The sequence below is a fragment of the Macaca nemestrina genome, chromosome 11, assembly GCF_043159975.1.
Source record: "Macaca nemestrina isolate mMacNem1 chromosome 11, mMacNem.hap1, whole genome shotgun sequence".
In the NCBI taxonomy this organism is placed as follows: domain Eukaryota; kingdom Metazoa; phylum Chordata; class Mammalia; order Primates; family Cercopithecidae; genus Macaca; species Macaca nemestrina.
The window spans coordinates 112,136,617-112,157,735 of record NC_092135.1 but is presented as its reverse complement, the minus strand read 5'-3'; the positions used below and the strand labels follow the sequence as shown (position 1 = coordinate 112,157,735).

The 21,119-nt window shown below is 36.3% G+C and overlaps 1 protein-coding gene and 1 long non-coding RNA gene across 7 annotated transcripts in view; one reads left to right on the top strand and one right to left on the bottom strand.

Annotated features, from left to right (window-relative positions):
- Nucleotides 1–21,119, bottom strand: part of LOC105481157 (sperm associated antigen 16) — a 1,164,883-nt gene that overhangs the window by 284,786 nt on the left and 858,978 nt on the right. The gene's annotated exons all lie outside the window — the stretch shown is intronic.
- Nucleotides 3,233–21,119, top strand: part of LOC105481156 (uncharacterized) — a 46,497-nt gene continuing 28,610 nt past the window's right edge. Inside the window, exons 1-3 of one of the 4 annotated variants that reach the window (XR_011610013.1) lie at nt 3,244–3,331; nt 3,788–3,824; nt 4,212–4,400. This is a non-coding gene — a long non-coding RNA (uncharacterized lncRNA). Of the gene's footprint in view, nt 3,332–3,787; nt 3,825–4,211; nt 4,401–13,591; nt 13,669–21,119 lie in introns of those variants that run through there. The other 3 variants (XR_011610012.1, XR_986800.3, XR_986802.3) reach the window with 3 other exon arrangements.

Here is a 21,119-nt window from a genome sequence, read left to right as displayed (position 1 = left end):
AGGAGGAAGGGCTAACTATAAATGTTAAAAATAATGCTATTATTATTACAATCACATATCTTCTGGTGAAATCTGTTGACACTTAAAAACAGATGCTAAAAAAGACTTCCAGTCACAATGGAGTCAAAGGGATCAGGTATATCCTCTTGCCTGAAACAACCAAAAACCTGAAAAAAATATGGAAAATAATGGTTTACAAGACACTGCATATTAGGTAACAAAGGGCAATAATCATCAAGAGATGAAAACGAATGAAGTGAACCATAGAAGACTGCGTTGACATACTACCTTGACAATTTCTAGCTCATAACACAAGGAGAGGGAACTGAGATAAAGCACAGCAGACTCCCTAATTAAAGAGATCAAGTTGAGGGTACGGGGATGCCAAGGCAGGTAGAATTTGCAAGGCAGAGTCTACAGAAAGGGTGAGGTGAGAGTTGCACAGAGAAAACCCTGGAGATACGCAGAGAAACCTCCTCTAGTATTTAGCTCAGTAATGATTGGCATATGCCTGTGAGGAAATTACTTAGGGGCCTAGGAAGAACTACCTGAAATAATTAGAGGGAACACGAAAAGATGTTCAGATTACACTGGGAAAGTGAAGACTGCCCTAACAGACAGAATGAAAAATTGCAAGATTTAAGGTCATTGAGTAGATTAGAAGATGAAGAGGGGTCTTGCTTCAGTAGTGGGGAAGTAATTAGCCCTAGATTGAGCACTGCTTCTTTCCCACCTAACAAATCTGGAAGTACGAAACAGTTTCTAAGTAACTTGACAGCATTCCAGAACAAAGCTCAAGACTATTTGTAAAAATACAAAATATCTAGCATCCAACAAGGTAAATTTGATGAATTTATGAAGCACTAGGTAATATCTCCATATTACATATGAGAAATTTAGGCTACTTCTAATTCACACAACTGGTAAGTGATAGCTAGGATCTGAAACTCAATCTGGTTAAATTGAAATCATTAGATAAGAAGACAGGAATACATTCATATGTAAATCAGATTAAAGGTATTTCTTTGGAGTGTTTTCATTCAGTTTTGATGCACATCAATTGATTTTGGCACAGCAATCTTGAAACTGGCCAAAATTGAGGGTAAATATAAGAAGGGTTAGGGGACAGTGTAGAAGGTTGTGGCTCACTAGTGAGCATAATCAGACAATGAAAAGCCTTGAGTAGAGCTTAAAGGATTAAAATCTTTCTTGTTGCTTTCTCAATTAAACTGGAAATTAAAGACTTAACTAAAACATGCCAATAACTCTCCCATCCAATCTTAAAGCAATCATAATATGACATCTATGTGCAATTAACGTGGCCACCCAACTGGGCAATTCACATACACACAGATAGACATATATAAAGAATGTATTTTCCTGAAATGATTATAACTTGAGAAGTTTTCCCCTGCCCATCAAGTTATTTTCTTCTGAACAACTATTTTTAAATGAGGTACTTATACCATAGTTATTTACATTTGAATGAAGCTTACACTGATAATTTTACTTCCTAAAACAACCCATAATGATGGGTGATACAACTTGAGAATTAAAGGTCATTTAAGTGCTTTAAAATATCAATTTGCCAAATACTAAACGTCTACTACTTTTTAATACATTTAATCAAGCTGCTCTAACCCACCCTTTTTTCTAGAACAGTCTGTTTCTATCTCACAACTGGTCTACTTTTTATTTCGTTATAACAAACTGACGAAATAAATTTGTACATACTTTAAGATGATGAAACTTCTTTTATAAAGAGTTTTGAAAACATGATTAGTCATTCATTAAGTATCACCCAGACAAGCATTCCCTGTTAGAATGGCCTAGTGCCAGGTGAGGGTGTGTGATGAGGAAGAGGACAGGACCGATGCAGTACGGAAAAGGGTAAGACATGATTCTAGACCTTCATGAACTATGGAATCATCTTGGCCAATTTGTAATCCTCCTAAACAAAATAAAATGCATTGCCATGTAAATTTACATTTTAGAAATATTTATAGATAAAAACAAAATACACACAGGTGAATCTTTTATTTAACACAATTGAAAATATATATCGTGTTTTCCTTTCCAAACTCTCCTCCTCCTTGGATAGACCAGTATTCTGTTTGTTAACCTGTAACTCAGCTCACTCCCACTCTGGTCTTTCCATCTACCAGATAAAGAAATACAGCATTCTTTTTGGGGTTTGAAATGAACAGCATGTGATATCGTTGGAGCAGCTTTTGCATAAATTTACATAAGAAACTGAACATCACTGGACCCCCTGAAGAGTAAAAGCTAGCCACAGTTGATACTGCACTTGAAATAGTATACCAGGGATGATAATTTTAAAGAGGCAGACACTTAAATTCATTAATCTGTTGTCCTTTATTCAGGGAGGAAGTCAGGTCTTTTATATTCCCTGAGATATGAAAGGCAGAAGGCAGGGATTGAAAATTGGAGGAGCACTAGATTTCTGCAGCAGTGATTAGAGGTCAAAGAGGGGTTCGGAATCCTGAATGTCCACATTAGCAGCTGACACAGTGGCAAACTGCAAAATTCCATCAAATCTACTTTTTTTCCCCCTTGTGGGGAAAAAAAAAAATATTTTTATCTACTGAATTCAGTTTCATAAACATTTACAGAGAACTTACTATAAAAAATTTACAACTTTAGATTTCTAGTAATTTCAAAATAATCATTTCTTAAGTACTTGGGGATAATGCTTTTTAAAAAAAAATATATGTATGTTTTATAGACTGTAGAGAAATAAATCATCTAGCAAAGATGAGAGCAATGTGTTAATTACTATTATTAACAACAATGTACTTTTGCTGTTTGATCACTGCAGAAGATATTACATGACATAGATACACAATCTGTAAGATCTGTTTATTGTGATAGTAACCTAAGGTGTTCCTCAATTTGACAAAAGTCTCTTTTAAAGTAGCTAATTATTATTGATTAACATGGTGCTCACTGCAATAACATTGCTGGGATAACCTGCAATGGATTTATTTTCTCTTAATATGTACATAAATACAGTCACATAAATTCAGAGAAGTTCCATTATATACATAGAGTTGATAATGTATGAATAGGGTTGTGTCATCATAATGTTTACATTACCAAGATTCATGTTTATGACCATAAATCATGCCTGGCTGTTGCCATTGTTGGAGCACAGAACATGACACACCCTGAAGTATGACTCCTTGGTGTGCTGAAAATACTTCGAACTAAAGGAAACTGGAAGGGTCTCTGACCTTCTCCACCTTCCTGTCTCCCGACCCTACTTCTCCCATGAAATGAGTCATAGTAACCAGAATTCTTCTTCCCCAAGGTGAGTCAGAAACTGAAACTTCTCTCCCCGAAAGCAAGCCATAAAACCTAGGAAGCTCACTCCATCCCTTCTCCCTTCTCCATAAAGCCTAGGAAGCTCACTCCATCCCTTCTTTTTTGAAGACCTTGATTCCAGGTGCCCCCATTGCCAGGTGAAAGAAATGCTATACAGAAATGCCAAACAAAATAAAACAAAGAAAGGAAGGAAGGAGAAGGAAAAGAAAAGAAAGTCAGGCCTTACTGGATTTCTTCCCTTGGTCTATTACAATTAGATTATACTCTCTTGCCCAATCACATTTCTAAGTTATTGTCTATTCTTCATTAAATCTAAACATCAAAATAGACAATTTTCCCTGGGTCTTTTAAGTTTTCATTCCTGAAGGCTCCCATGTCAAGTAAAACCCTGATTAAATACATTTGTTATACTTTTCCCTTGTTAACCTGTCTTTTGTTACAGGACTTCCAGCTGTGTTCCTTCAGATGGGTGAGAAAAGGTGCCATATCTTTCTGCCTGTACCTCATATTGAAGTGACTTGATAAAATATCCAAAATCTATAGTTTGATCTATAAAAATAGCTTAGAGGATGGAGCTATATATATTTAACTAAAATGTAGAGCCTTTTTAAGAATTATTTGTAACAGACTCTCCTTCTGTTTGCTAGCTTTATTTTTTCTTAGAAACTATATTTTTTTTCACTAGTAAGACAGTCATATTTCATTGAAGATATGGAATTGTATCCATAATACTCTTTGGAGAGAGCGAAGTTACAACCTCACCAATCCACAATAGTCTGTTTTTTACCATTTTAGGTATACAAAGCATACCATGATAGAAAAGCAATTCATAATGTAATGACTTATTTCATAACTTTGTATTTCAGTCTGTAAAAATTGAAAACCAGCTATTTCTTAGAAAAAACTTCTGTCCCTCAGACTAAAAAGAGAACATTTTGAATGACTACAGCCAATTCCAGTATCAAGCCTCATGAAAAAGAAACAGAGTATATACTTCAGATTCTCCATGGTCCTTTCTCCAGCTCAGGTGAAGTAAAGGATCTAAATGCAACCAGGTATTAAAGTCAGAAGAAACAAAAGGTTCTTTCACTTCACAACCACCCAAATAACAAATCAGGGAATATTTGCTAAATCTTAAAAAAGAAAGAAAGAAAGAAAGAAAAAATAAATAAATATGAAAACTCCAATGTTTTTTGGAAACAATTCAATGAATTTAGGTTTCTGAATGCAATCTAGATAGCAGAATAAATTCCTTTAGTTAGAAAACTGTTGCGTGTTTTGGTCTAGCTATTGAGGAAATGGCAGAGCAAGCTGATGATGCACATGACAGCCCAAGACCAAGGTGAAAGGAGCTTCAGGAAATTCCAGCCCATCCTGCTGGAAGATGTACCTTTTAAAAGAGTTTCCCGGCCGGGCGCGGTGGCTCAAGCCTGTAATCCCAGCACTTTGGGAGGCCGAGACGGGCGGATCACGAGGTCAGGAGATCGAGACCATCCTGGCTAACACGGTGAAACCCCGTCTCTACTAAAAAATACAAAAAACTAGCCGGGCGAAGTGGCGGGCGCCTGTAGTCCCAGCTACTCGGGAGGCTGAGGCAGGAGAATGGCGTGAACCCGGGAGGCGGAGCTTGCAGTGAGCTGAGATCCGGCCACTGCACTCCAGCCTGGGCGACAGAGCATGACTCCGTCTCAAAAAAAAAAAAAAAAAAAAAAAAAAAACAGTTTCCCTGCAGAGCCACTTGGTATACAAATTAAATATCTTCCAGAGAAAGGGCAGACTCTCTCATTCTGCCTGTGGTTTTGCATGTTAACTAGCAGTCACTTCTTAAAGTATGGATTCACAGGGTCACATTCACCTGCCAACGTACAATTAAGTGGGGGAAAATTACATTAAAGGGGATAATCAAGTTTTCTTGTAATTGTGCTTATGAGTAAATTGGTGTGACAATTCTTTTTGCTCTAATTATGTGCTTCAAAAACAATGTTCATGCATTAGACATTATCCCCATTATGTAAAACAATCTTAAAAATTCATGCTGTTTATCATACATGTAGTTTTTTACACTTTTTAAATCACATACAAGTTAAGACTGGCTCTAATAAATCCTAATTAGAGAGGAGTGTATCATTTTATGTTGATATTTTCACATTACTTAGAATATTTTTATACTGTGAAACCTGTTTAAATGAGATTTTACTGTATTAGAAGACCAGTTGTCTGAATGGTCAAATATCCTGATCAGTGACATTATTTCTTATAAAAAAATAAAAGATTTTGAACTAGTTTTGGCAGCCATATGCTCAAAACAATAATGGGAGTCTGAAAAGTATATTAAATTTTAAAATAAAATTTAGAATCAATGATAGAAAATAAGTTTAGTTGTGTCGCAGCAAACATGGTCCTATGTCCTCTTCAATATCTCTTCAGTTCTGACCTACAGTGACTTTCTGACATTTCCTAGTCAATGAATATTTATTGATTAGTGCTTCTTACTGAGAATTATGCTAAGAATTCCAGGGTTAAAAAAAGTTAAGGTATTAGTCACACAAAAAAATCCATTACACTTCTCATAGCTGGGTTATCTTTGTATAGGTGACATTACCAATCAGTTATCTATATGATTCTAGATATTCCACCTGCTTAATCTATTCCTAGTTCACTCGATGTGAACTCTATTGCTATTCCTGCACAGTACCATGTTGTCACACTTCAGGAACTTGGTATCTCTTATTGCCTATGTTTGAGTTCTCTTCCTTCAAACCTTCATATATGGTTTCTTTATTCTCTCAGAGAATCTCTCTCTGACCATTGCATTATAAGCCTCAACTCCCACCTTATTACTCTTTCAACTGATTGATTCTTGATAGGTAGCACTTCATATTCCTGAGATTATTCACTTACTTACTGGTTTATTGTCTCTGATTATTAAGAGAATATAAGGTACATAAGGACAGGACTTGGTATTTTTCATTGCTGAACTCTCACTATTTAGATTAGTGCCAGGACACAGTTGATATAAAGGGTTGCTAAGTAGAAATTTCACTACTGAAGTGTTTTCATATATGCTAAAAGGTTTTAAAGTTATCCAAAGATACATATATAGAAAACAAAGGATTATTTTTTTTTTTGGTCAAAGAGGAAGTATCAAGAAATATGACATAATTATGTTGCTTTCAATTTTCGTAGACCCATCAAGAAAATGACAAATGTATGAAATCAACTCCATTTGACTGTAGGAGTGATGATTGGAGGTTAAAATTTCGGGGCGGTGCAATAGAATCTTAAATGTATCATTTTTATCTGTAGTCATTTACAGTGTTAGATTTCTAACACCAAAATAAAGTAGAAATAAAGACAGAAGACTTCTATTAATTTATTATAGTTACCTTGTATTCTAATTAATTTTTTAATGTCTGCTTATACAAATTCTCTTCTTTTGCTTTACGTTTTTTAAAGTATGTCGCTTTTTACTAGAAATTATTTTTCTTTCCAAAGTACAAAAAGTATTAAGGCAAAAAGTTTATTTAATAAAATATTAAGTTAAAAAAATCACATAGTAAGGCCGGGCGTGGTGGCTCAAGCCTGTAATCCCAGCACTTTGGGAGGCCGAGGCGGGCGGATCACGAGGTCAGGAGATCGAGACCATCCTGGCTAACACGGTGAAACCCCATCTCTACTAAAAAATACAAAAAACTAGCCGGGCGAGGTGGCGGACGCCTGTAGTCCCAGCTACTCGGGAGGCTGAGGCAGGAGAATGGTGTGAACCCGGGAGGCGGAGCTTGCAGTGAGCCAAGATCCGGCTACTGCACTCCAGCCTGGGCGACAGAGCGAGACTCCGTCTCAAAAAAAAAAAAAAAAAAAAAAAAAAAAAAATCACATAGTATAGGATGGGCTTGAGATATAAAATTATTTCTTGATTATGTAGTAATATTGACATAATTTAAATATTTTCTAAAATAAAAATGGGAGATTACATATTCCTTAATTTTATATTCTATTGTTGTTTCCAATTTCCTTGGATAGACAGAACCTGCTTCAGTGTTTTTCACCACACATCTAAAAGTTTTGACTTATGCATCATCTTGGTATAGTAATGAATAAGAACTGACATCAAATATCAATATTATTGGCCCAGCTAAATGGTAGTTGACATCAAGGTGGATTGCTGGAGAAATAAACAAAATGGAAATATTTTTGGTGTATAAATACCGCCTGACATCATTTGTCCTTCAGGGAATCAATCACTGTATGACCTAAATGTTGTTTGCATTTCTTTATATAAAATGGCCAGAGATTGATATTGAGTGCTTGCTGTTTGAACTTAGGTAACAAACAAAATTGAGAAATCAGAAATTCAACTTCCTTTGCTAAAGTGGAGATAGGATCACTTTTTTAGGCAGGCAATTGCAGGTTTTTGTTTATCACTGATTTTTTAAAAAGGTAATGTGAATTGATGCATTTATATTTATTTACTGGCAACTTAGGAAAAGCAGTTAACCTATCTTAGATCAAATTTAAAACATTTAACTGCCTAATTATTGTATAACATATCCAGATATAAAAGAAACAAAATACTCCCTCTGAAGCTTATACCCATTTTTTTTTAGCAGGATTTAGCTCAAGTTTCATACAGTCACACATTCTTTTTTAGGATAATTTTAACTTTTTATGTTCCTGAACTTTGCTTAGGTGCAAAATATGTATGGCAAGTTTATGTGCACACTACTGATATTATGTTATAGAAAATTAAATTATAGACTATAAGGAATTTATGTTATACATATTTGTGTGTGATTATTCTTTATTTACTTCTACTTATTTGAAAACAAATGGCTAGAAAGGCACATTAGCTCCATTAACAAAAGTACAGGTTCAGTATGCCTTATACAAAATTCTTAGGAATAGAAATGTTTTAGATTTCTGACTTTTTAAAAATTTTAGAATATTTGCATATACATAATGTAATATTGTGGGGATAGGACCCAAGTCTAAACATAACATTAATTTATGTTTCGTATATACCTTATGCACATAGACTGAAGGTAATTTTATACAGCATTTTAGATAATTTTATGCATGAAACAAAGTTTGTGCACACTAAACCAGCAAAAAGCAAAGGTGTCAGGTGTTGAACATGACACCATAAGTTTTGGATTTTGGAACATTTTGGAGTTTAGATTTTTGTATTAGAGATGCTCAGACTTTGTTAATAATAATAGCAGTAGTAGGAATAATACCATCTTCTAGTTACTAAGCACTATTTAAAACACATTATATGTATTATCTAATATTCACTGTTCTTTTATCACTCATTTTAAGGATGAGCTCAATAATTTGCTCAAGATCATATGTCTTATGAATAGCAAAGCCAGAATCTGAAAAGTACCAATAGGAGACAAATATAACTGAAACTGAGTAACTGTACAGGGACTCCAAAGGCATGGTACACTATGATGCCATAGTAGCTTTCTAAGGAACAGCGAATCTATCCTGATAATTAAATAACTTTAGTTTGCAGCTAAGCATCTGCAGAATTTGGAAGCCTAATCAAGTTGAAGTAAATAAGATCTAATGATACAATGCTATAATGAAAGCCTTGTGCTTATATTCGTTCAGAATTCAGCATTCATTCATTTATTTATTCATTGCTGTTTTTGAATATTAAATATGTAAAACAGAATATGCTACATATTGGAGATATTGCATAAAACAAAATTGAAAATATCCTTATTTCTTTTCCCTGAATTCTGGTATAGAGAGATTTTTGAAAAAAGTAAACAGACAAAAATCCCCAAGACAATTGCTAGCTATGACTGATCATTCTACTTCTGCATCTAGATGAATAGAATAATATTTATTAAGATGATATAATGGAGAAAGGAATCAGTGTGGATTATGGGAAAGCAAGTTTCATTTTTAACATATTTTAATGAGATGTCATAGATATTTAGGCTGAGATGCAAAATGACTAATGGTAAATTTGGGGGTCAGAATGGGATTTACTGGAAAATCATCATCATATCAATAAAATTAAAAGGTACAAGTTTGAATAATATGAATTATGAAGAGAATCTGCTAGATAACAGGATTTAAGATTGAGCCTTGATACAGTTTAATATTTAGCAGTCAAGTAAGAAAGTAGGATCCAGCACAGTAGACTGAGAAGTGGTGCCTGTGGATATTTTATTTCTCAGGACGCAAGACAGGAGAACAATTTAGGTGATAATGAAAATTACTCATTGGCTAAAACAATGTAGAGATCAAGAAGAGTTTCAGTAAACTTTTTGATTTGGAATTCATATTGGAATAGTCGAGGTGAAAATGCTAGTGGAGGTTTCTAGGGAACAAGGAAATGTAAGATAATGAAGAAATATTCCTGCCACTCAAAATTAATAGAAAGTATAGATCAAAAAGTAAAAAAAAAAAAAAGAAATTAATATATGCCTAAAATCAAAGTAGACATAATGAAACAAGGATGCACAAAGTTGAAAAGAATCTAATATAAATTCTATAAGAAATGCGGTAATTGAAATAGAAAAACTCAGTAGAAAGAATAAAATTAAACAGGATTCAGCTAAAGAAAGATTGATTTATAAGACAGTTGTGAAGAAATTAATAGAAATGCCACACAAAGAAGTAAAGCACAGGAAATACAAAAAGAAACATGAAGTGAATGAGAAGTTTCAACACGGATATAAAAGGAGTTTCTAAAACAGATACTAGAGAAAATTGACAAAACATAATATTTAATAACATAACAACTGAAAAATTCCCAGCATTGTAGAAAGACAAAGGTGCTCATATTGAGAAGGCACATCAGGCCCAGAGAAAAACAAAAAAGAAGCAAAACTACATGTAGACATAGCATAGAAAAATTAAAAGCAAAATATCCAAGATAGTAAAATGTATGAGAAAGATCCAACCTTATCTACAAAGGATCAACTACTAAATGTATAGTTGATTCTCATCAGCAACAATAATGACAAAGGAAATAATAGAATGAAAATAAAATAATGACATTTCCAGATATACAAAGACCAAAAAAAGTTTACTACCCATACACTTTCCCTGAAAGAACTACGAGAGACTATCTTTAGTAAGAGAAAATGAAACCCTGCAGGGAGAAGAGAAAAGAAATAAATTCGTTATAGGCAAAGAAATAATAAAACATATTGGTATATCTCATAAATATCAAAGATTTACATAACTAATTTCAAGATGAGACTAGAATGCAAAATAAAAATAAGGAAAAATGGAAAAGTCCAGCAAGAGCTTCTAGAAGGCCCTATGCAATGTCCATCCTAGTAATATTTAGGTCAACTTACTGGAAATTTGAAGTCAGATGAGACTCCCTGCTCATTTTTCTGCTACATAATTTTTATGCAATTTTTGTTTCTAATTTTCCCTTTACATTGGATTTTCTGTGGCTATTAATAATTTTCTGGAAATTACTGTCATCTTCCTTTTCTGGTTTTGGCTTTGCTTTATAAAAAGGACTTAATAAGTAGCTTTCATAGTTCCTTAAAATGTCTCATTACAGATTAGTTTAAAAGGAGGTTTAAAATAAATATCTACTTCTAATGGAGAAACCAGTGAGAAATAAAGACATCAGAGCTCTAATACCATAAGAGAAATAAAATTCAATTTAACAAATAAAACTCAATTTAATAGTTTTTCAGGGCCATATATAAATATTGTTTATTGCATATCTGTTTCTGTGAATCTTTTTTAAAGTTGTATTTTGTTTTTCATTGACACATAACTACATATTTAAGGATACAATGTGATATTTTGATACATGTGTGCATTGAGTAATGATCAAATCAGGGTAATTATCACATCTATCACCTCAAACGCTTATCATTTCTTTATGGTAAGAATATTCAAATTTCTCAGCATTGTAGTATATTTTAACATCAGATAGTGTGTTACCTCCAGTTTCTTTCTTTAAGCTCAGGATTGCTTTGGCTATTTGGAGCCTTTTGGTTGCACAAAGATTTGAAATTTCATTTCAATTTTTATAGAGAATGTCATTAGTATTTTTTATAGAGATTGCATTGTATTTGTAGACCACGTTGGGTATTATGGATATTGATATGGTTTGCTGTATTTCCACTCAATTTCATCTAGAATTGTAGTTCCCATAATCGCCAGATGTCTGGGAGGGATCGGTGGTAGGTAATTTAATCATGGGGGCAGTTACCGTCATGCTATTCTCATGATAGTGTGTGAGTTCTCAAGAGATCTGATGGTTTTACAAGGGGCTTTCCCCCCTTTTGCTCAGCACTTCTCTGCTGCCACCATGTGAAGATGGACGTGTTTAATTCCCCTTCTGCCATGATTGTAAGTTTCCTGAGGCCTCCCCAACGATGTGGAACTGTGAGTCAATTAAACCTCTTTCCTTTATAAATTATTCTGTCTCAAGCAGTGCTTGATAGCAGTGTGAGAAGACACTAATACAGATAGTTTAACAATATTAATTCTTCCAACCCACGATGACAGAGTATCTTTCCATTTATTAGTGTCCTCTTCAATTTTCCTTCATAATTATTTTGTAGTTTTCATTACAGAAATCTTTCATGTTTTTGTTTAAATTTATTTCTAGATTTTTTTGTAGTTATTGTAAATGGGCTTGCTTTTGTCATATCTTTTTCAGATAGTTTGCTGTTGCACATAGAAATGTTACTAATTTTTTTGTTGATTTTGTGTACTCCATCTTTACTGAATGTATTAGTTCTAACAGTTTTTCAGTGGGGTCTGTAGAGTTTTCTCTATGTAAGATCATATCATCTGTACAAAGAGACAAATTGTCTTCCTCCTTTCCAATTTGGATGTGATTTATTTCCTTTTACTGCCTAATTGCTCTGGCTAGGACTTCTAGCACTATGTTGAACAGAAACAGTAAAGATAGGCATCTTTGTCTTAGTCCAGATTTTAGAGGAAAAACTTTCAGCTTTTCCCTATTTAGTATGATGTTTGTAGGTTTCTTATATATGGCTCTTATTGTGTTGTGATATGTTTCTTCTATACTAATTGTTCAGGGTTTTTACTATAAAGTGATTGTGAATTTTATTGAATGCTTTTCCCATGGCTAATGAGATAATCATTTAAGTTTTGTCTTTCATTCTGTTAACGTGATATATAACATTTACTGAATTGCCTATGTTAAATCATCCTTGCATCCCTGGGATAAATCTCACTTGATGATGGTGAATGACCTTTTTGATGTGCTGTTGGATTTGGTTTGCTAGTATTTTCTTGAGAGTTTCTGCATCTATGTTCATCAGGAATGGTGGTTTATAGTGTTGGCTGTTTTTGTTGTTGTGTCTTTGTCTGTTTTTGGTATCAGGGTAGTGCTGTTCTCATAGGATGAGTTAGCAAGAACTCTATCCTCTTCAAGTTTTAGGAATAGTTTGAGAAACATTGGTATTAGCTCTTTTTTACATGTTTGGTAGAATTCAGCAGTGAAGCCTACTTCTGAGCTTTTCTTTGATGTGCAACTGTTGTAGGATCCTGTAATTTCTTCATTTTAATTCTTTTATCTCTTTCTCTTCTGACTGTATTTCCAAATAGACTGTCTCCAAGCTTACTAATTCTTTCTTCTGTTTGATCAATTCTGCTGCTGATGCTCTCCACTGTGTCTTTTATTTCCTTCATTATATTTTTCAGCTTCAGGATTTCTGTTTGATTTTTTTAAAATTTCAATCTCTCTATAAAATTTCTCTGATAAATTTCTCAATTGTTTCTCTATATTTTTTGAAGTTTGAGGAGCATCCTTAAAGCAGCTATTTTTGAATTCTTTATGTGAGAGATTACACATCCTTAACACTTTAAGGTCAGTGTCTGGTGTCTTATTTTCTCTGTTTGATAAGGTAACATTTCCCTGAATATTACTGATGATAATGGACATGTGAAAATGTCTGCACTTTGAAAGACTGGATATTTGTTCCAGTCTTCACAGTCTGGCTTTATTGTGCCTATCATTTTTCAGAGGGTCTTCCAGAGATCTAAAAAGACTAATTGTGTTCCCTGAGCCTGTGATCACTGAATTTGTCTTAGCACTAGAGGACCCTCTCAGTCCAGGTTTGCTGTGAATCTCACAACGGCTCCAAGGCTGGCATGGCTCTCTGTACTAGAAGGACATGGAGAAGACTTAAGGAGGATCCCTAGGCTGTTGATGAAAGCTGAACAGGAACCTGAGACTAAAATATTTTCTAATGGCCCACACAGGTGTGCTTCCCAGAAAGTCTCTGCACAAGTGCACTGGGCCCTCTCAGGACCTGCTGTGTGACAACAGCTGATGAACCTGTCTCACTGGCCCACGTGAGTGTGCAATTCCCAGCAGGTCTTTGCATAGAGTACAGTTCCCCAAAAGAAGTAAGGGGAGCTGGAACTGAGACTGGTGTACCTCAACATCTGTTGTGAAATGGAGGTTAGCAAACTCATCATGGAGGCTTAAAGTCCCAGGCTGAGAGAATATGGGCAAGTCTCCTTCTGCATCCTTGTACAAGTAGTTCTCATATGGAACTTCAGTTGAGGGAGGCTGGTGCCAAGCCAAAGAGCAACTTTCAGGTTCATTGTGAAGACCACTGTCATTGAGCAGACAAGTCTCTTCACTGAGGCAGTAGTCTGTGTGGTTCCTCTTGGATGCCTGGGAAAGGTTTTGGCACAGGTTTAAGGTCAAACAAGGATCTAGCCAAGCCCTTTGGGAAATGAGGTTATTCCTAGGCTTGAACCTGGGAGCATAATCAGCGGATCAGCTACATGGGTGCTGGACTATACTCTCAAAATAATCCTCCTGAGTCTTGGGCTCCACTGGGGCTCTCTAGCCTCCTACCTGAATCCTGAGACTCCTGCAGATAGACTTTTGTCTGTGGATCGGTGCAGGATTCTTGTTGTGGACAGAGATAGGAGGGTAACTTTTTTGTTTGTTTGTTTGTTTTTGAGATGGAGTCTCATTCTGTCACCAGGCTGGAGTGCAGTGGCACAATCTCAGCTCACTGCAATCTCTGCCTCCAGGTTTGAGCAATTCCCCTGCCTCAGCCTCCCGAGTAGCTGGAACCACAGGCACGTACCACCACACCTGGCTAATTCTTTTGTATTTTAGTAGTGATGGGGTTTCACCATATTGGCTAGCATCGTCTCAACCTTGTGATCTGCCTGCCTCAGCCTCCCAAAGTATTGGGATTATAGGCATGAGCCACTGTGCCCAACATCTCACTGACATTACTCTTGTTTCTGTGAATCTAGATTGCTAGCTTGATAACACTGAGTTTTATATGTGTGATTACTGCTTGCAAATCTGAAATTGCAGAATTTTCCCCAAACTATGTTTATGTAAATAGCTAAATGCAACTTTAAATAGTACTGCAACATGAATGTCTATCCCCAAAGGGACCAAATAATAAGCAATGCTAATACTAAATAACTAAAATTTTTGCCTTCTGTATATGTACCACATAGGCATTTTTTCAATATAACTTTGATAGTCTGTTTGAATATGAACTGTGTCTCAATGCTATGTCCTCAAGAGACATGTGGGAGTCTTTGCACTCTGCAGTCACAGCTGCTTCTCAACCTCCTGACATTGGTTAGCAGATATGTGACATAAAACACAATTGTTAAAACAATATAAGTGATCAAAAATTTCATTAAAAAAGTCAGTCATCATAACAAGATATTATTTTTTAAAAATATTAGTAGTTAATAAATATTTGCAGCAAAGAAAAGATTAGTGGAAAATTTTAATGAGGCTGTGGGATACTGATTTGGAGCTGTATTGTAATAGTCCTTTCGATATGAACAAAGTGTGCAAATAAAAATATATTAGCGAGTTCTGTTCCAAGACAGCCGAATAGGAACAGCACCGGTCTGCAGCTCCCAGCATGATCAATGCAGAAGAAGGGTGATTTCTGCATTTCCAACTGAGGTACCTGGTTCATCTCACTGGGACTGGTTGGACAGCGGGTGCAGCCCATGGAGGGCCAGCCAAAGCAGGGCGGGGCATCACCTCACCCAGGAAGTGCAACTGGTCAGGGGATTTCCCTTTCCTAGCCAAGGGAAGCTGTGACAGACTGTATCTGGAAAAACAGGACACTGCCACCCAAATACTGTGCTTTTCCCAAGGTCTTAGCAACCAGCAGAAAAGGAGATTCTCTCCCGTGCATGGCTCAGGGGGTCCCACACCCATGGAGCCTTGCTCACTGCTAGCACAGCAGTATGAGATCCAACTGCAAGGCTGCAGCCTGGCAGGGGGAGGGGTATCCACCATTGCTGAGGCTTGAGTTGGTAAACAAAGTGGCCAGGAAGCAAGGCCTACTCCCTCTATAGACTCCATCTCTTGGGCATAGCTGAAGAAAAGGCAGCAGACAACTTCTGCAGACTTAAATGTCCCTGGTCTGACAGCTCTGAAGAGAGCAGTGAGTTCTCCCAGCACAGCGTTTGAGCTCTGAGAATGAACAGACTGCCTCCTCAAGTGGGTCCCTGACCCCTGTGTAGCCTAACTGGGAGACACCTCCCAGTAGGGGCTGACAGACACCTCATACAGGTAGGTGCCTGCCCCTCTGGGATAAAGTTTCCAGAGGAAGGATCAGGAAGCAATATTTGCTGTTCTGCAATATTTGCTGTTCTGCAGCCTCTGCTGGTGATACCCAGGCAAACAGGGTCTTAAAACTCCAACAGACCTAAAGCTGAGGGACCCGACTATTAGAAGGAAAACTAGCAAACAGAAAGGAATAGCATCAACACAAACAAAAAGGACATCTACACCAAAAGCCCATCTGTAGGTCACCAACATCAAAGACCAAAGGTAAGTAAAACCACAAAGATGGGGAGAAACCAGAGCAGAAAAGCTGAAAATTCTATAAATCAGAGTACCTCTTCTCCACCAGAGGATCGCAGCTCCTCACTAGCAACAGAAAAAAGTTTGACGGAGAATCACTTTGACGACTTGACAGAAGTAGGCTTCAGAAGGTCAGTAATAACAAACTTCTCTGAGCAAAAGGAGGATGTTTGAACCCATCACAAGGGAGCTAAAAACCTTGACAAAAGGTTAGACGAATGGCTAACTAGAATAAACAGTGTAGAGAATACCTTAAATGATGTGATGGAGCTGAAAACCACGGCAGGAGAACTTCATGATGCATGCACAAGCTTCAGTAGCTGACTTGATCAAGTGGAAGAAAGGGTATCAGTGATTGAAGATCAATTAATGAAATAAAATGAGAAGAGAAGTTTAGAGAAAAAAGAGTAAAAAGAAACAAACAAAGCCTCCAAAACATATGGGACTATGTGAAAAGACCAAATCTACGTTTGATTGGTGTACCTGAAAGTGACGGAGACAATGGAACCAAGCTGGAAAACATTCTTCAGGATAATATCCAGGAGAACTTCCCCAACCTAGCAAGGCAGGCCAACATTCAAATTCAGGAAATACAGAGAACACCACAAATATACTCCTCGAGAAGAGCAACCCCAAGACACATAATTGTCAGATTCATCAAGGTTGAAATGAAGGAAAAAATGTTAAGGGCATCCAGAGAGAAAGGTCAGGTAACCCACAAAGGGAAGCCCATTAGGCTAACAGTGGATCTCTCATCAGAAACCTTACAAGCCAGAAGAGAGTGGGGGCCAATATTCAACATTCTTAAAGAATTTTCAACCCAGAATTTCATATCCAGCCAAACTAAGTTTCATAAAAGAAGAAGAAATAAAATCCCTTACAGACAAGCAAATGCTGAGAGATTTTGTCACCGCCAGGCCTGCCTTACAAGAGCTCCTGAAGGAAGCACTAAACATGGAAAGGAACAACCAGTACCAGCCACTGCAAAAACATGCCAAATTATAAAGATCATCAATGATACGTGGAAATTGCATCAATTAATGGGCAAAATAAACAGCTAACATCATAATGACAGTATCAAATTCACACATAGCAATATTAACCTTAAATGTAAATAGGCCAATGCCCCAATTAAAAGAGACAGACTGGCAAATTAGATAAAGAATCAAGACCCATCAGTGTGAGGCCTTCGGGAGACCCATCTCATGAGCGGAGACACACATGGGCTCAAAATAAAGGGATGGAGGAAGATCTACCGAGCAAATGGAGAGAAAAAAAAAAAAAAAAAAAGCAGGGGTTGCAATCCTAGTCTCTGATAAAAGACTTTAAACCAACAAAGATCAAAAGATACCATCACATAATGGTAAAGAAGCCATTACATAATGGTAAAGGGATCAACTCAACAAGAAGAGCTAACTATCCTAAATATACAAGCACCCAATACAGGAGCACCCAGATTCATAAAGCAAGTCCTTAGAGACCTACAAAGACACTTAGACTCCCACATAATAATAATGGGAGACTTTAACACCCCACTGTCGATACTAGACAGATCAACCAGACAGAAGGTTAACAAGGATATCCAGGACATGAACTCACCTCTGAACCAAGCAGACCTAATAGACATCTATAGAACTCTCTACCCCAAATCAACAGAATATACATACCTCTCAGCACCACATCGCACTTATTCTAAAATTGACCACATAATTGGAAGCACTCCTCAACAAATGTAAAAGAACAGAAATCACAACAAACTGTCTTTCAGACCACAGTGCAATCAAATTAGAATTCAGGATTAAGAAACTCACTAAAAATTGCACAACTACATGGAGATTGAACAACCTGCTCTTGAATTGTCCCTGTTTGCAGATGACATGATTGTATATTTAGAAAACCCCATCGTCTCAGCCCAAAATCTCCTTAAGCTGATAAGCAACTTCAGCAAAGTCTCAGGATACAAAATCATTGTGCAAAAATCACAAGCATTCCTATACACTAATAACAGACAAACAGAGCCAAATCATGAGTAAACTTCCATTCACAATAGTCATAAAGATAATAAAATACCTAGGAATCCAACTTACAAGGGATGTGAAGGACCTCTTCAAGGAGAACTACAAACCACTGCTCAATGAAATAAAAGAGGACACAAACAAATGGAAGAACATTCCATGCTCATGGATAGGAAGAATCAATATTGTGAAAATGACCATACTGCCCAAGGTAATTTATGGATTCAATGCCATCCCCATCAAGGTACCAATGACTTTCTTTACAGAATTGGAAAAAACTACTTTAAAGTTCAGGAACCAAAAAAGAGCCTGCATTGCCAAGACAATCCTAAACAAAAAGAACAAAGCTGGAGGGATCACACTACCTGACTTCAAACTATACTACAAGGCTACAGTAACCAAAACAGCATGGTACTGGCACCAAAACAGAGATATAGACCAGTGAAACAGAACAGAGGCCTCAGAAATAACAACACACATCTACAACCTCTGATCTTTGACAACTCTGACAAAAATAAGAAATGGGGAAAGGAGTCCCTATTTAATAAATGGTGCTTGGAAAACTGGCTAGCTGTGTGATGAAACCTGAACTGGGTCCCTTCCTCGCACCTTATACAAAAATTAATTCAAGATGGAATAAAGACTTAAATGTTAGACCTAAAACCATAAAAACCCTAGAGGAAAACCTAGGGAGTACCATTCAGGACATAGGCATGGGCAAGGACTTCATGACTAAAACACTAAAAGCAATGGCAACAAAAGCCAAAATAGACAAATGGGATCTAATTAAACTAAAGAGCTTCTGCACAGCAAAAGAAACTACCATCAAAGTGAACAGGCAACCTACAGAATGGGAGAAAATTTTTACAATCTACTCATCTGACAAAGGGCTAATATCCAGAATCTACAAAGAAACAAATTACAAGAAAAAAATCAAACAACCCCATCAAAAAGTGGGCAAAGGATATGAACAGACACTTCTCAAAAGAAGACACTCATACAGCCAACAGACACATGAAAAAATGCTTATCATCACTAGTCATCAGAGAAATGCAAATCAAAACCACAATGAGATACCATCTCATGCCAGTTAGAATGACAATCATTAAAAAGGAAACAACAGATGCTGGAGAGGATGTGGAGAAATAGGAACACCTTTACACCGTTGGTCAGAGTGTAAATTAGTTCAACCATTTGGGATAACAGTGTGGCGATTCCTCAAGGATCTAGAACTAGAAATAACATTTGACCCAGCAATTCCATTACTGGGTATATACCTAAAGTATTATAAATCATGCTACTATAAAGACGTATGTACACATATGTTAATTGCAGCACTATTCACAATAGCAAAAACTTGGAACCAACCCAAATGTCCATCAATAATAGACCGGATTAAGAAAATGTGGCACATATACACCATGGAATACTATGTAACCATAAAATAGGATGATTTCATGTCCTTTGCAGGGACATGGATGAAGCTAGAAACCATCATTCTGAGCAAACTATCACAAGGACAGAAAATCAAACACTGCATGTTCTCACTCATAGGTGGGAAATGAACAACTTGGACACAGGGCAGGGAACATCACACACTGGGGCCTGCCAGGGGGTGGGGGTATGGGGGACGGATAGCATTAGGAGAAATACCTAATGTAAATGACAAGCTGGTGGATGCAGGAAACCAACATGGCACATGTTTACCTATGTGACAAACCTGCACATTGTGCACATGTACCCTAGACCTTGAAGTATAATAATAAAAGAAAATATTAGCTACTTTGACATTGGACACCTAAATCTCATATCTGTTATCTCGCCCTTTGAAATATGGGTAATTAATGTATGTCTCTCTTTATTGGTGATTCAATACATCTAATTTGCTTATTTCCATATTTATTAAGTTTAATATTTAGAATGTAAAATGCTGTGTCTTTTGCAGTTATAATATTGCTTGCCAAAACAAAATGCCTGATTTACAAAGTATTATTCATTTCAGTTCCCATTTAATTTTTGTAGGGCATATGAAGCTATAAGCCACTTAATGGACTTCTAACATAAAACTATATTCTGTTTCATAATGGGTCCATAGTACTGAAGTGTTTCCATACCCTGCTAGAAATAAAATATTCCTTGGTATCTAGAACTAATCTATAATACTTTCCAACTAATTGGCTCACTACAGAAAATTAGATGGAATATTTCTTACAAAAACCAATCTATTAAAATGTAATTTTGGTTGAGCCCATCATTAAAATGCCCAAGCCTGACAATGACACAATCACAATTTCAATTGGAGCAATCAACATTCCCTTAGTAGACATAATTTTTAGTGAGCATTTTTCCTCTTTCTAAAAGAATGATACTAGCATGATGGTAACAGAATTCTGACTATGCTATCATTGTGAAGTTAGATGTAAGTAATCCATCAGGTATCTTTTATAGCTAATTGGAAAAGAAGTGGAATTTGGAATTAAGATTCTCACTCTACTGGGAACTTCCAGACAACCAAAATGCTAGATAGAATTAAATCATAGAGTTTAAATGAACTTAAGAGGTCATCTATTTAGTCAAATCTCTTTCATCTGAGAATAGACTTAAATCATCCTTCCTTAATTACTATCTGAACCGTTTTAAACACATCCTCAATTAACTTGGCAACTGTCTTAATCCGTTTTCTGTTGCTATGACAGAAAACCACAAACTGGATAACTTTAAAGAAAATAAATTTATTTCTCACAGTTCTGGAGGCTGGGAAGTCCCAGAGCATGGCACCACCACTTTATGAGGACCTTTGTGTTGTGTCATCCCATATCAGAGGGTGAGAGGACAAAAGAGCAAGAGAGCAAAAGGATAGAACTTGCAGCTTCAACTTCTTTAAAAGACAACCCATTCAGGGGGGAGGGCACTACCCT